The following is a 15,271-nucleotide window of genomic DNA, read 5'->3' as shown; positions in this document are numbered from 1 at the left end:
AGTGGGCACACAGCCTACATTTATTACAGACAGAAAAGATCTCTCTTCGTGCTTCATTTTGGTCGCTGTAAAAACGCTGTTTGTTTGCAGGTGTTTAGGTTTTAAAACACTTGTTTACTGCAATATTGACGTTCCCAGCTGCCTGAACTAAAGAGGGGAATGGGAGATTATGAAAAGCTTTTTGGAGGTTGGTCCGGCCTCGGCGGGACTCAAACAGTCTCTTTTTCTTCCTGTCACCGTGGCAAGGAAGGCTTCCGAGGCTCTGGGTCCAACACAACACGGCGAGGCTACATATCCGGAGGTCAGCGAAGTGAAACTTGCTGAAGGAGATTAAATCTGAAGTCTATGGCGAAATGGGGGCTTATAAAGCTATAAGCCATGCCCATTCTGGTGGGCTTTGACGCGTGCGGGCGCGAAGCATCCTGATTGGTTCGCACATCCTAGCCGACTTGCCATGGGTTCGTGCAGTTGCCGCAGCACAGCCAATGAGCGAGGAGCTCAGCTGTATGTCTGCTGTGTAGCTGCACTGCGTTTGAAAAATTTGGCTTCAATATTCTTGAGAAAATGAGTTTTCCCATAGCGTAAGCTACTTACGCAATACGAGAGACCTCTCAAAAGGGAACTACTGATTATTTTTTACACAAAATCCATCCTTATTTCTTTCCTCAAGAAGACTTCAATTACTCTGTTGCAGGGTTTTCTGTGCGTTTCAGCTCCAACAATGAGTCTTGTCTATCGAGGCTAATGATGAAAGTCGAGTCACTTCATATTTCTGGTATAAGTTTTAATTCGCTTTATGGCTGAGAATGTCAGCCTTCAAAATCAGTCATGGCATACATTCCAGTCAGTTCTGTTTTTACCCGGACAGATCGAAAAGAGTTCCGTGACTCTGCGTTAAGTTGGATAAGGCTGAAAAAGGGATTTTTTTCCGGGAGGTTTTAACCTGCTGGGGGCGAGGAGGGAAAGATACTTTCATTTGTGGTTGAAAAACTATTTTATAGTTTACGTAGTTCACTACAGATGCGGTTAGCTAGCTCTGACTACTAGTAATCGTATGCGCTCTGAACATCCAATCAAAAGACGTGAAAATACCGACATTATTGTACGCCTGCTAGATGGCCCCGGTGCAGTCAAATCAAAATCTGATTGGCTGATTAAATCTGACTGATTATCTGATTGGTTAAAGCAACAGTTTCATTGGCATTCATTTTAAGCTACAGGCGCCTGCACTATCAATTCTGAAGGCCTCAAGGCAGATTTCTTTGACTGGCTGAAATATGATTGGATAAAAGCTCTAACATAAACATACACTACTGGAAGCAGTGCAACCAAGATAAAAACTACGAAATTAAGAGAATGGGCTATTGGGAATAATTTAAAACTCATCCATGGAAAAAATATATTTAAGTGCAAGTCAGTGATTCTGATAGTGTAGAAGGTCTTGCAGGCCCTGATGGCCCACCACTGGAAAATGGTATGTTACTGTCAGAATTTGGCCCTTTTTCAACCACAAAGTTTAACACACTGTCAAACCTTACTGTAAAAAAAACATAATAGATTGATTCTACAGCATGAGATCCAGCAGTGTTTTGATAATCAAATAATATGAATAATTTCTTCACTTTTTTTGGATTACATTTAACTGTAAAAAATACAGCACACATGTAAAAGCAGAAAAACAAGAGCAGCTGTGAATTTACAGTTCTTTATTGTATTATTTACAGTATGATTATTTGATCATTTGAGGAAACCGATTATCTTAAATTGGTCAATGGACATTTCATTTTTATACTGTGATTTTATTTCATTTGAGTCCACAAAAAAATTAAATTAATTTAAATGAGTTAACAAACCATCTATTTAACTCAATCCTCTTGCAGATAATTGTTAGTTAACAACAGCATGCACCTGAATTGACGAACTTAACAAAAAGATAATCAATACATCAGCAACTAGTCACTGCCTTTAAATAAAGCAACACACAGCATTTCATCAGTGTTTCTCTGCTCATCCTGACCTGAAGCACAGGCTCTACTCTTCAACACAATGGTGACACACAAAACGCAACAGAAACACTTTAAATCCCAACAGAGCATTAAACACTAACAGATCTCCACTATATCATTATGTGCAAAAACACATACAATCACACTTCATTTCAGCATTTACTCTCCTGAGCAGTCATTCATATAAATATATATTCACATTTCACATTTATTGTCACATAAATACATGCACAGAAAATAACTTATTTTGTTTAGTAAATTTGACTTAGATTGGATAGTAAACTACTGACTTCCAGCCACAGCCATATATTTAATCAACTGAAAAGAAAAGAAGACAGTACATATCTAAAGATCTCAGCAGAGGAGGAGTAAATAACTCATTACCAGCATCACTTGTCAAGGTCTTTTTGAGAATTAACTGAGGTTTAGATGTTGATGATTTATGGTTTAGTTTGTAGTCACCATGATGGTGATAAGTGTTGGCTTTAGTTGGGCTGTTACCCTTGACGTTGCAACATTAGTTTTTCTCTGGCTGCTTTACCTGTGTGGTTATAATGTACAATAGTTATAGCAATAAAGCCAAGAGAAAAGAAATCTGTTAGCTATGACTGTATGTTGAAAATGACATCAAAAGACCTTATAGATCAATAACACCTCCTTACACCGAGAGTTTAATGTCTTCTCAGTCATATAGTTCTTTCCATTTAATTGATTAATATAGCGATTTTCCATAAGGCAATTTAACAACATTGTCATTTGAATGATTTTAAAAACAAAATGGCATAGTTTAAAAAAACATCATGTTATTAAGTCACACATAGACATCAACAATCAGCGTATGAATCTCAACAATGGTGACACTCAAATGAAACGCTTCATGTTGCAATGCATGCTGGGTATCACCTTTATATATAACTCCCAGTATGCATTGCAGCATGCATAAATTTTGCAGCTGAATTGTCTTATTTTCTTTTCTTCTTACCATGTGCTTTTATTTTTGTTGTTGTTTTTTGATGTGACTTTTTAGTAGCTTGATTTGTGATGTTCAGAGTTGATCTATCTATATTATGTTTGTCACCATAGTTGAGGTTCATATGCTGATTCTTGATACACATGTGTTCCAGTTGATTGAAAGGTTTTGTGAATCTTATATATGTCAAACACAAATTATCTGATATAATCACAACTGAACAGCATCATGCTATAGAATCACAAAACTATAACAATCAGTAAGGTGAAATCTAATACAACCTCAATTTCATAATAAAAAAATTTTTCTGATCAAGATCAGCCACTAGATGTTGTCAAGGCTGATATCAATAGACATCTATCAACACCTGAACATCATTTTACTTGTCTTATATTGCCATAACAAATTTGTCTTATGAAGATGTGGTTATAGTAGCCAAAATAAAATTAATATTCAACTTATCAAGAGTCAAGAGGCCAACTAAAGTAAACACTAATCACGATCATGGTAACTTCAAATGAAATATATTTTCAATAAATCATCAACATCTAACCCTCAGCTATTTCTCAGTAAGTCTGATTATGACAGAAATAAAGTGAGTCTGGTTAGTAATAAGTGACGCTGGTAATGCTGTTTGTGGAGTTGTTTAATCCTCCTCTGCTGAGATCTTCACAGATGTAGTGTCTTCTTTTCTCTTCAGTGGATTTCCTCTAAGGCTGTGGCTGAAGTCAGTTGTTTCCTGAAAAATCTCACAGTCAAATGTACTAAACAAAAAAGTAAAATTATGTGAATTACTTTATGTGATTTTATGTGGTTTTGCACATAATGATATAGTGGAGATCTGTTAGTGTTTGTTCTGTTGGGATTTAAAGTGTTTCTGTTGAGTTTTGTGTGTCACCATTGTGTTGAAGAGTAGAGCCTGTGCTTCAGTTCAGGAGGAGCAGAAAAACACAGAGGTTAAGCTAAATGTTGATTTATTTAAAGACAGTGACTGTGTATTTGCTGATGCATTAAAGTTATTCAACTCATTCATGTGTGCTGTTGTTATCTAATAGGATTTAGTTAAATGCATGTTTCTAGTTAACTCATAAAGTCTTTTTCTTAGTAGACTCAAATGAAATTAGCTCACGGTATAACTATTTAATGGCAAATTTCCTCAAATGAAATGAGTTTTCTCAGGTTTTAATTCAATGCATTATTAATAACAGTAATATACTGTAAATAATACAGTAAAGAACTGTAAATTCACAGCTGGTCTTGTTTTGCTTTTTTTACAGGTGTGCTGTATTTTTTACAGTATAATTGTAGTTTATGATTTACAGTACTCTTGTAAAATGTACAGGCTTACTGGCAACCAAAATTGCCAGTAAGTTGCTGTAATTTTTACAGCAATTTGTTACAGTGCAGGGATTATTACTCTATTATTAGAGTATTGCTTTGACACACACAGACATCAAGATTCAGTGTATGAATCTCTACAATGGTCATAGTTTGCTTTTTTTCACAGGGATTTACTGCAGTGCGGTTTTCTGTCTCATTGGCATCAGCATTTTGGAGACCATTCTTGTGAATTATCTGAAGGCTAAAGGAGCTAAGCAGAGATCAGTGGAAACAACATCTACTGTTAGTGGCCAAGATGGTAAGAGTCGACACAGCATCTGATTTCTGTATTTTATACTTTTACTTCACAAATTAATGTTTTTTAGTTAAATTAATCGATTTGTTTGTTTTGTTACTTTGGTACATATGCAAAGAAAAGCAAATAAATTTAATTTTTGAGTAAATTAGACATGAAGAAAATTTGAACATGTTCGAGCATCCATTTGCCCCTAGTACAAGCGTTTTGATGGATGAAAATAGCACATGTAAAAAAAAAAATTGTGTATGAAACAAACCCCTCTAAAGCCACACATGAAATTCATTTGTTTTTCTATAACAGAGTATCACCAAAGATTCCACATTGAAAAATCATATATATAATTGAGATTGTTCATACCACACAAAATAGCATCCAGGGACTTGCTTTGATGTTTTCCTCTCACAGGCGGTGTAAAAAACCAGCAGAACCCTCCAGCTTCAGTTAGAGATCAGAATGAAGAGCAGTCTTATACCCTCGACCTTCTGAACCAGATCCTGATTGAATGTCAGGCTGCAACTCGACGAAACCAACAACAGAAGATATGTCTGTACTTGACCAGTGTGGCAAGAGTCATTGATGTGACCTTCTTAGTTCTTTACATAATCACTATTATTGTGTTTCTGTCTGTGCTTGGGAAGCTTTGGATTCCATAGTGATGTCTTGTACTTAAGATCACACAATACTACATTTTATTCAGAGTTAATATAAAGTTTATATCAAGTTTAATACACAAGAATTCATGGGCAAAACACAAAGATTCACAGGATCTCAAGTGAAAAAAAAAAGAATATCCCTATAATTATTTATAAAAAGTAAAGTTACATATACCAATTAAATTACATAAGTATCAACAGAATCCATCTTACCATTTATCAAAATCCATTTACACTGCAATTGCAATTGCCTAAATAATGTAATGAGATTAATGTACTAATTATAACATTTTGAATATATAAATATGTAATGTTGAGAAAAATTAAATGATACTATTATATATTAAACTAAAACTGCCAGTAGGTGGCAGCAAGTCGTAATAAGTGAATCATAGAATCATTATTTCAAGCAATTCGTTCAAACAGGCTGATTCCTTCATGAAAGATCAAGTCGCCCACTAAACCCTCATTCCCTATTCCTAGTCAAGTAATACTGTTCACTTGAAGGAGTGAAGGAAAAGGAGTTAGTGAATTCGGACAGCCGTTGATTGTACACTCGTTATTGCGGTGCATTGTGGGATTGAATGAGTGCACTCAATAACGTGGTTAGTGCACCCACTATGGTTTCGGACACCACCACAAATGGAAGTCCCCTCAAATAGCGCCCTATTTGAGGGTGCTGGGGCCGATTTCGGATTCAGCCCAAGTGTCCATTGACTTTATGAATGGGTCATTGAATTATTGACTCGCCCAATTCGTTAAAAAACGATGAATCCTTCAAGAATTACTTTTCTGCTTTGTTTCGAACTGTTTTCAAACAGTAAAATTTGACAATGGTATGTCTAAAAATAGTAAATTCACATAATCAACTGTTTATTAACCTGCTATAAAATGAATTTCACATTTTACAATTGTGCTGATATTTGAGGAAAATAACACTCGTGTTCATGTGATATTGCTTATGTTATCTAAACACAAAATACAAGAATTTGGCAATTTATATCCTGAAATTGGGGGCATTTTTATTCATTTTGGTGGCATTTCCGACCTTGCATGATGCTAATTTACGTCAATGCCAGACTAGGTTGCTTGTTAAAATTAATGGAGGGGGATTAAATAAATTAGGCTGGCTGTATCGAAATGTTTTAAAGGTGGTTTAATTTTACAGTGGTGACAAACATTTCCGAAGTGTAGGGCAAACACGATAAATAAAGCAGGTCTGGAAACGTGAATGTGGACGCTGCTCTGCTGAGCGCTGTGGTGGATGTGATGGCAAGGATGTCGATGAGACTGGATTTATAATTATTAAGAATGAGTTGTTCTGCACATGCTGAGAATTTATTTACAATTGATGCCACAGGCCAAATTTAAAAAAAAAAAAAAAAAAAAAAAAAAAAAAAAAATCTTATTAAGTCAGAGGCCAAAAGGGCAGGGAGGTATCTGTGCTCTCTATTGTGATGGCCGAACCTGAGGCCACACATTAATGTAACTTTGCACGCATTCATTCATTACGCATACGTTTCACTACACAGTCATTCACACAGTGATTAGCGGAGGGTACTGAGATGAAACCACCAATTCATTTTCTTCCTCTTTATCTACACTTTTATTTACTTTATAATACACTATGTATTTAAGGTGTATGATGCATGTGATAAAAAACATTACACAGATTTTGGATGACTCTATTGCAATACTTTATTTAGTCATTTAACTTCCTTCGTTGGTTTGGAGTTCACACTTACTAGCTTGCATTGTGCTATTTCTTTATCCCTTATGTTTGTTCCTATTAAGTTTAAGTTACCGTGAGTTGGAGCTGAGATGAATGGCGTCAGCCACTGCATGTGTGTTTATCCGTCATAGCAATCTTGACTGATAAAAGCCTGGCAGCAAATAGATATTTAATGCCTGATTCTTTTCACCGATACTAACTAGAAGCAACGTCATAGGGGCGGTGAAGGGAACGAATATATATTATCAACATTTGTTGTTTTGTATTATTATTCAGTTTACATTGATTAGATGAATTGTAAGAATAAAATTGTCTCAGTTAGGAGGGGGGGGGGGGGGGGGGGGGGGGTTTGTTCTGTTCATTTTCCTTCGTTTTCTTAAACTGAGGTGAAGGTTGAAGTTTAATTTAAGTTTAACTATTATGTGTTACATTATTTTTTAATTAAGTTGATTAAGTTTGTATTCTTTATTAGTGAACATTTTTGATTGGTTGGTCACAATAAAAACTATGTTTGTTTGGAAATCATGTGTCCGCATGCCTTATTACCAGAGGAGGAAAGTCCAGTGGTCAGAAAGTAAAAGTCCTGCCATATTTGTATTCCACCCACAGCAAAACTCCAGTGTTAAATGAACTTTCCTGGGAGTTTATTTGGATCCAGACTCAAGAGTGTTAAAGTTAATGAGATAATTAAGTGAATAATAGAGTGATGATTGGCCATTACTGAAGACACCTGATGTTAACAAGCAGAATCACTGAAGGAGAAAATCTATATTTTAGTCACCATTATGGCGATCAGTGTTTGCTTTAGTTGGGCAGTTGACCTTTGAATGTTTAACTTAAGATTTTGTTTAGCTATTGTAATTGAATTTTAACAGCCAGATGAGCAAAAAGAAAAGGTGTTCAGATGTCGTCAGTTATGTTTTGACATAATCATGATTTGACCTGAATCACTGAACTCATTTAGAGTCTAATCTTTGACTTTAATCTATAATGATCATAACAGCATCACAGTGATTCTGTAGCTTGAGATCCAGATTTTTCAATATAAACCAAGAGTTATCTTAAAAGTTGTTCTGATAAATAAATAAAAAAATCTTTCTTTTAGGCACACACCGACATCAATATTCAGTGTATGAATCTCAACAATGGTGACAAACAGAATATTCAATTAGGAAAAGGAAATGACTAAGACAATTCAGATCATAATTTATTCATACCGCAATGCATGATGGGAGCCATGAATGAGTTTTGATTGGTGGCACCCAGAATGCACTGCAACATGCTCTATAATTGTCACCATTGTTGAGATTCACAGGCTGATTTTTGATGTCTGTGTGTCCAAATAAAATATTTTTTCTTTTGAATAGAACAACTTTTAAGACATTTTTTTGGACAATGTTTAAATTACAGAAAAAAATTATATTGTGTTATCAAACTCTACAAATGAGTTTTGTGACAAATGATAATTATGTCAAAACATAACACAAATCACATCATCAGTCTTCCTTGTTGTTAATTTGGCTGTTATAACTCAGGTACAGCAGTCAAACAAAAACTAACATTAACAATTTAAGGGTCAAGAGTGCAACTAAAGCAAACACTTATCGCCATAATGGTGACTTAAAAAATGTGACTCTCCTTCAGCGATTCTGCTTGTTAACATCAGGTGTCTTCAATAATGCTCAATCATCACTCATTTATTCTCTTAATTATCTCATTAACTTTAACACTCTTGAGTCTGGATCCAAATAAACTCCCAGGAAAGGTCATTTAACAGTTTTTTTTATTGCTGTGGGTGGAATAAAAATATGGCAGGACTTTTACTTTCTGACCCCTGGACTTTCCACCTCTGCTTATAACCTGGCTTTATCACACACACACATGCTGAGCGCCTACACACAGCAAAATCCCCAGTGTTAAATTAACACTGAGAAGTGTGAATTATATAAACTCTGAGCAGAGTGTTAAATGAACACTGAAGTGTGTTAAAGTTAATGAGATAATTAAGTGAATAATTGAGAGATGATTGAGCATTATTGAAGACACCTGATACACAGCAAAATCCCCAGTGTTAAATGAACACTGAGAGTGTTAGGAACCTGGGTGTGCTATTTGATACCAACTAGGGCTGGGCGATATATCGCACGATATTGTTATGCGCGTCTCTTCAGTAAAGCCGGTTCTTTGATTAGTAGTAAATCGCCTTCACCTGCTTTCAGATGTAAGATATGATGCAGATATGAGTGTTACATTAACACTTAAAGAGTGTTAAAGTTAATGAGATAATTAAGTGATTAATTTAGTGATCATTGAGCATTATTGAAGACACCTGATGATAACAAGCAGAATCACTGAAGGAGAAAATCTAAAATTGTAAGCCACCGTTATGGCGATCAGTGTTTGCTTTAGTTGGGCTCTTGATCCATATACTTTAAGTTTAAATTTTTGTTTGTCTGCTGTTGTTGATTTATTACAGTCAAATGAACAAAGACAAGTGTGATCTGATAGTGTTTGTTATGTTTTGACATAATCATGCTGTGATCTGAAAAATGAAACTCATTCAGATGATCTTGTTTAATTTGATAGCAACAGTTTAGTGGTCCTACAGCATATGATACTTGTATGGTTCTTATAATCCAAACCATTTAATAAAAATTGTTCTGAAGAAATCACTTTAAATTCCATTTCTTTAGAATCACAGACATCAATTATCAGCCTCTGTATCTCAACCGTGGTGACAATAATAATCCTTGTTGCCACCAATCACAACTCATTAATGGCTCCCATCATGCATTGCGGTATGAATAAATTATGATCTGAATTGTCTATGTAATTAACTTTTCCTAATTGAATATTCTGCTCATCACCATTGTTGAGATGCATTGACTGAATCTTGATATCTGTGTGTGCCTAAAACAAATATTTTTTTTCTTTTACAACATTTAAGAAATCCTTTACATTATATTACAAATTCTGGATATTTATGCCAAATCTCATTTATGCTGTAACCAACAGCATAAATCACAAACACTTAGCTCAAATGATGATTGTCATAATATAATCAATACCATTACATCTTTGTTTTTCTTCGTTCATCTTGCAGGTATAATTCAGATATGACAGCCTAACAACGTCTAAAGTTATGAATATAAGGGTCAAGAGCCCAACTAAAGCAAACACTCATCTCCATAATGGTGACCTGAAATTCCGGTTTTCTCCTTCAGTGATTCTGCTTCAGGTGTCTTCAATAATGCTCAATCATCACTCAATTAATCACTTAAATATCTCATTAACTTTAACACTCTTGAGTGTGGACTCATATACACTCCCAGGTGTGTTCATTTAACATTGAGTTTTTGCTGTGTAAAGAGCCGTAGTTAACTGACAAGCTGAGCCATATCGCATTAAATATCGCTGGCGATATGTCCTCGATATTAGTGCGATATGGCTCAGCTTGTCAGTTAACTACGGCTCTTTGTAGTAAATGCCGCTCCATCTGAAAGCAGGTGAAGGCGATTTACTACTAATCAAGGAACCGGCTTTACTGACGAGATGCGCATAACAATATTGTGCGATATATCGCCCAGCCCTAATACCAACCTTTCTTTTGAAAGCCACGTGTCTAGTATCTGTAAAACTGCATTTTTCCATCTTAAAAATATATCTAAATTACGCCATATGCTCTCATTGGGAAATGCGTAACAATTAGTCCATGCGTTCATGACCTCAAGGCTAGATTATTGTAATGCTCTACTGGGTGGTTGCCCTGCACGCTTAATAAACAAACTACAGCTAGTTCAAAACGCCGCAGCTCGAGTTCTTACCAGAACCAGGAAATATGACCATATTAGCCCGGTTCTGTCAACACTGCATTGGCTCCCTATTAAACATCGTATACATTTTAAAATATTGTTGATTACCTACAAAGCACTAAATGGTTTAGCTCAGCAGTACTTGAGCGAGCTCTTAACGCATTATAGTCCTTCACGTCTATTGCGATCTCAAAATTCTGGCCAGTTGATAATACCTAGAATATCTAAATCGACTGCTGGCGGTAGATCCTTTTCCTATTTAGCACCAAAACTTTGGAACAGTCTTCCTACCATTGTCCGGGAAGCAGACACACTCTGTCAGTTCAAAGCTAGACTAAAAACACATCTCTTTGACCTAGCATACACATAATACATTATAGACTTCTATAAATTCAATGTTAGGCTGCATAGATTAGGTCAGCCGGAACTGGGAACACTTCCCGTAGCCTCCTCAGACCTGGTTGTCCACATACGTGGACATCACAAAGTCCAGGGGTCAGAAAGTAAAAGTCCTGCCATATTTTTATTCCACCCACAGCAAAAACTCCAGTGTTAAATGAACTTTACTGGGAGTTTATTTGGATCCAGACTCAAGAGTGTTAAAGTTAATGAGATAATTAAGTGAATAATTGAGTGATGATTGAGATATTATTGAAGACACTAGATGTTAACTAGCAGAATCACTGAAGGAGAAAATCTATATTGTAGTCACCGTTATGGTGATCAGTGTTTGCTTTAGTTGGGCAGGTGACCTTTAAATGTTTAACAAAATATTTTGTTTGGTTGTTTTAACAGCTGGATGAACAAAGAGATCAGATCAGATCAGATGTTGTAGATCATGTTTAGACATAATCATCATTTGAACAGAATCACTGAACTCATTTAAAGCCTACTCTCTGACTTAAATGTATAATGATCATAACAGCATCACAGTGATTCTATAACATTATATTCAGATTTTTCAAAATAAACCAAATGATATCTTACACGTTGTTTTGATAAATAAATAATAATCTTTCTTTTAGGCACACACATACATCAAGATTCAGTGTATGAATCTCAACAATGGTGACAAACAGAATATTCAATTAGGAAAAGGAAATTACTAAGACAATTCAGATCATAATTTATTAATACCGCAATGCCTGATGGGAGCCATGAATGAATTTTGATTGGTGGCACCCAGAATGCACTGCAACATGCTATATAATTGTCACCATTGTTGAGAATCACAGGCTGATTCTTGATGTCTGTGTGTTCCCATAAAGTAATTAGAATAGAATAGCTTTTAAGAAATCTTTCGGATATTATTTAAATTTCTGAAAATATTATACTGTGTAATCAAAAGGTTAAACTCTACAAATGATGATTATGTCAAAACATAACCAACAGCAGCACATCAGCTTTCCTTGTTGTTCATCTGGCTGTTATAACTCATGTACATCAGCCAAACAACTTCTAAAATTAATGAATAAAGGGTCAAGAGCCCAACTAAAGCACTGATCACCGTAATGGTGACTTAACAAATGTGACGTTCTCCTTCAGTGATTCTGCTTGTTATCATCAGGTGTCTTCAATAATGCTCAATCATCACTCAATTATTCCCTTAATTATCTCATTAACTTTAACACTGGAGTTTTTGCTGTGGGTGGAATAAAAATGTGGCAGGACTTTTACTTTCTGACCCCTGGACTTTCCGCCTCTGACCAAAACTCGTGTCTAAGGAGGTTAAATCTTGATGTACTCGCTACATCATAAGAAGAATGGCATCTACGCTAATATTAGTGTCTTTATTTATCCCGAGGTTTTCCCGCAGCCTGCCGGATCCAGGCCGTGTCCAGATCTGACGAAGGAGATTCGCCTGGACCCGATGACAATGCAGTGCTGAAGTATCCACTATCCTCTCCCTATGGAGGATCCCTTTCCCACTCTACAGATAAAGCGCTGTGAATTCCGGCTCGCGTACCCCGAAGTGATAAAATAAAACAAAATTCTGTATCAAAATTTATAGGCAAGAAAAGTAGTTTGTTTAGGCTGGGTTGTATGAATTACAAACCTGCGCACATATTTTAAAAATCACATAACTATAGAATTCTGAATGAGCATGTGAACGCCGTCAGCGTTAATCACAGGTTCGCGTTTAAAGTCTGATCATTTCGACGGAGGTGAATCAATCAAAGTTAACTTTAGCTGGAAGTAACATTATTCAAGAACCGCTATAACGCCAAAACAATCTGTTACCTTAAATTATATGTTTATCTCTGTAAAGCTGCTTTGAAACAATTCATTGTTAAAAGCGCTATATAAATGAAGATGACTTGACTTGACTTGAGTGTTAAATGAACACTGAGAGTGTTAAATGAACACTGAGAGTGTGAATTATATAAACTCTGAGCAGAGTGTTAAATGAACACTGAAGCAGTGTTAAAGTTAATGAGATAATTAAGTTAATAATTGAGTGATGATTGAGCATTATTGAAGACACCTGATAGCCTGGATGCCAGCCCGAACCCCGCCCACAACATTTTTTGATCGGGAAGTTCGGTCTGGACTCGCTCCATTGAGGAGTAATTATGATCGGTTCAGAAATCGTCGGGCCAATCAAATTGTCAGGGCGGGCTTTATACGATGATGGACAGATGATCTGCAGGGACGTAATCCTCACGTTATCAAAGAGCGCTTGGGTTGAACTGGTTTCCCTCACAGATGACTGCCGCTGGAGAACTGAGATGTAGAGATTCCGCTATCGCGTCCGTTGTAAAAGAAATCGACAACGCATTCATTTTAAAAGACGAACAGAGAACTGCAATCAAGGCATTTGTCGATCGGAAAGATGTGTTTGCCGTCCTTCCTATGGGATTCGGCAAAAGTTTAATTTATCAGCTGGCTCTGATGGTAACTAAGAAGATGGGATGCAATGAAAACCCTGTGGTCGTTGTGGTTTCTCCTTTGGTCGCACTCATAGAGGGCCAAGTAAAAGAAGCAACACTCGTTATTTTACTTCTTCCAGCGTGCGTGCATTTGAGTTCTGTAGTTGACAACTGTGCTATGCAAAGTAGTTGACTTACTGCGTTGCTCTCATTGGTTGTGGGTCTATCCAATTGAGTGCAGAGGTTTTTTTTTTCCTGGTTCGGTTAAGACACGCCTCATAATCAAAGCCCTATGAAGCAGTATCAGACTCACATTCTGACTAGAATATGAGTATGACGAAGTCAGGCTAGACACCTGATGTTAACAAGCAGAATCTCTGAAGGAGAAAACCGTAATTTTTAAGTCACCATTATGGAGATCAGTGTTTGGTTTAGTTGGGCTCTTGACCCTTAAATCATTAACTTTAGATTTTGTTTGGCTGCTGTATGTGAGTTATAGCAGCCAGATGAACAAATAGAAAAGGTGATCTGGTGGTGTTGGTTGTGTTTTAACATAATCGTTAATTGACCTGAATCGCTGAATTCATCAAGAGCATAAATTCTGAGTTCAATTTAGCTTATGGATTTTTAAACCATTTTAGAGCGTACCATTTTTAGCCTTTTCAATGAAATCCAAACGATCAAATAAAAAAACAAAATTCCAACAAATATTTTGTGTAGGCACACACAGACATCAAGAATTAGCGTATAAATCTCAGCAATGGTGACAAACAGATCACCTCTGAACATAAGCTTATTATTTATTCATGCAGCAATGCATGATGGGAGCCATGAATTAGGGATGGGCGATATATCGCACGATATGTTATGTGCATCTCTTCAGTAAAGCCGGTTCCTTGATTAGTAGTAAATCCCCTTCACCTGCTTTCAGATGGAAGATATTATGCAGATATGAGTGTTAAATTAACACTCAAGAGTGTTAAAGTTAAAGAGATAATTAAGTGATTAATTTAGTGATGATTGAGCATTATTGAAGACACCTGATGTTAACAAGCAGAATCACTGAAGGAGAAAATCACAAATTGTAAGCCACCGTTATGGCGATCAGTTTTTGCTTTAGTTGGACTCTGACCCTTATACTTTCATTTTTAAATTTTGTTTGTCTGCTGTTATTGATTTATAACAGTCAAATGAACGCAGAAAAGTGTGATCTGATAGTGTTGGTTATGTTTGGGCATAATCATGCTGTGATCTGAAAATTGAAACTTACTGAGATAGTTTGGTTTAAATCATTAGCAACAGCTTTGTGATTCTACAGCATATTATTATCAGTATTTTTCTTAGAAACCAAAATATTTAATAAACATGGTTCTGATTAAAAATAGTTTCAAATGAATTTATTTAGAAACACAGACATCAATAATCAGCCTGTGAATCTCAATAATGGTGACACTAATAATAAATGTTGCAGTGGCTGCCACCAATCACAACTCATTAATGGCTCCCATCATGCATTGCGGTATGAATAAATTATGATCTGAATTGTCTATGTAATTTACTTTTCCTAATTGAATATTCTGCTCGTCACC

General features: G+C 36.0%; 1 long non-coding RNA gene across 1 annotated transcript; it reads right to left on the bottom strand.

Moving 5' to 3' along the window:
- Positions 1-8,901: 8,901 nt before the first annotated feature.
- On the bottom strand, positions 8,902-14,233 carry LOC130085000 (uncharacterized). Its single transcript, XR_008807086.1, has 3 exons — positions 14,038-14,233; positions 13,178-13,297; positions 8,902-8,975 (listed from the first exon to the last, which is right to left on the bottom strand). It is a non-coding gene; the product is annotated as an uncharacterized LOC130085000 (long non-coding RNA).
- Positions 14,234-15,271: the final 1,038 nt, after the last annotated feature.

Source organism: Rhinichthys klamathensis, unplaced genomic scaffold (genome assembly GCF_029890125.1).
Source record: "Rhinichthys klamathensis goyatoka isolate OS25496 unplaced genomic scaffold, OSU_Roscu_1.1 h1tg000070l_1, whole genome shotgun sequence".
Classification (NCBI taxonomy): Eukaryota; Metazoa; Chordata; class Actinopteri; order Cypriniformes; family Leuciscidae; genus Rhinichthys; species Rhinichthys klamathensis.
The sequence above is the reverse complement of the archived record's forward strand: the minus strand, read 5'-3'. Positions and strand labels throughout refer to the sequence as shown.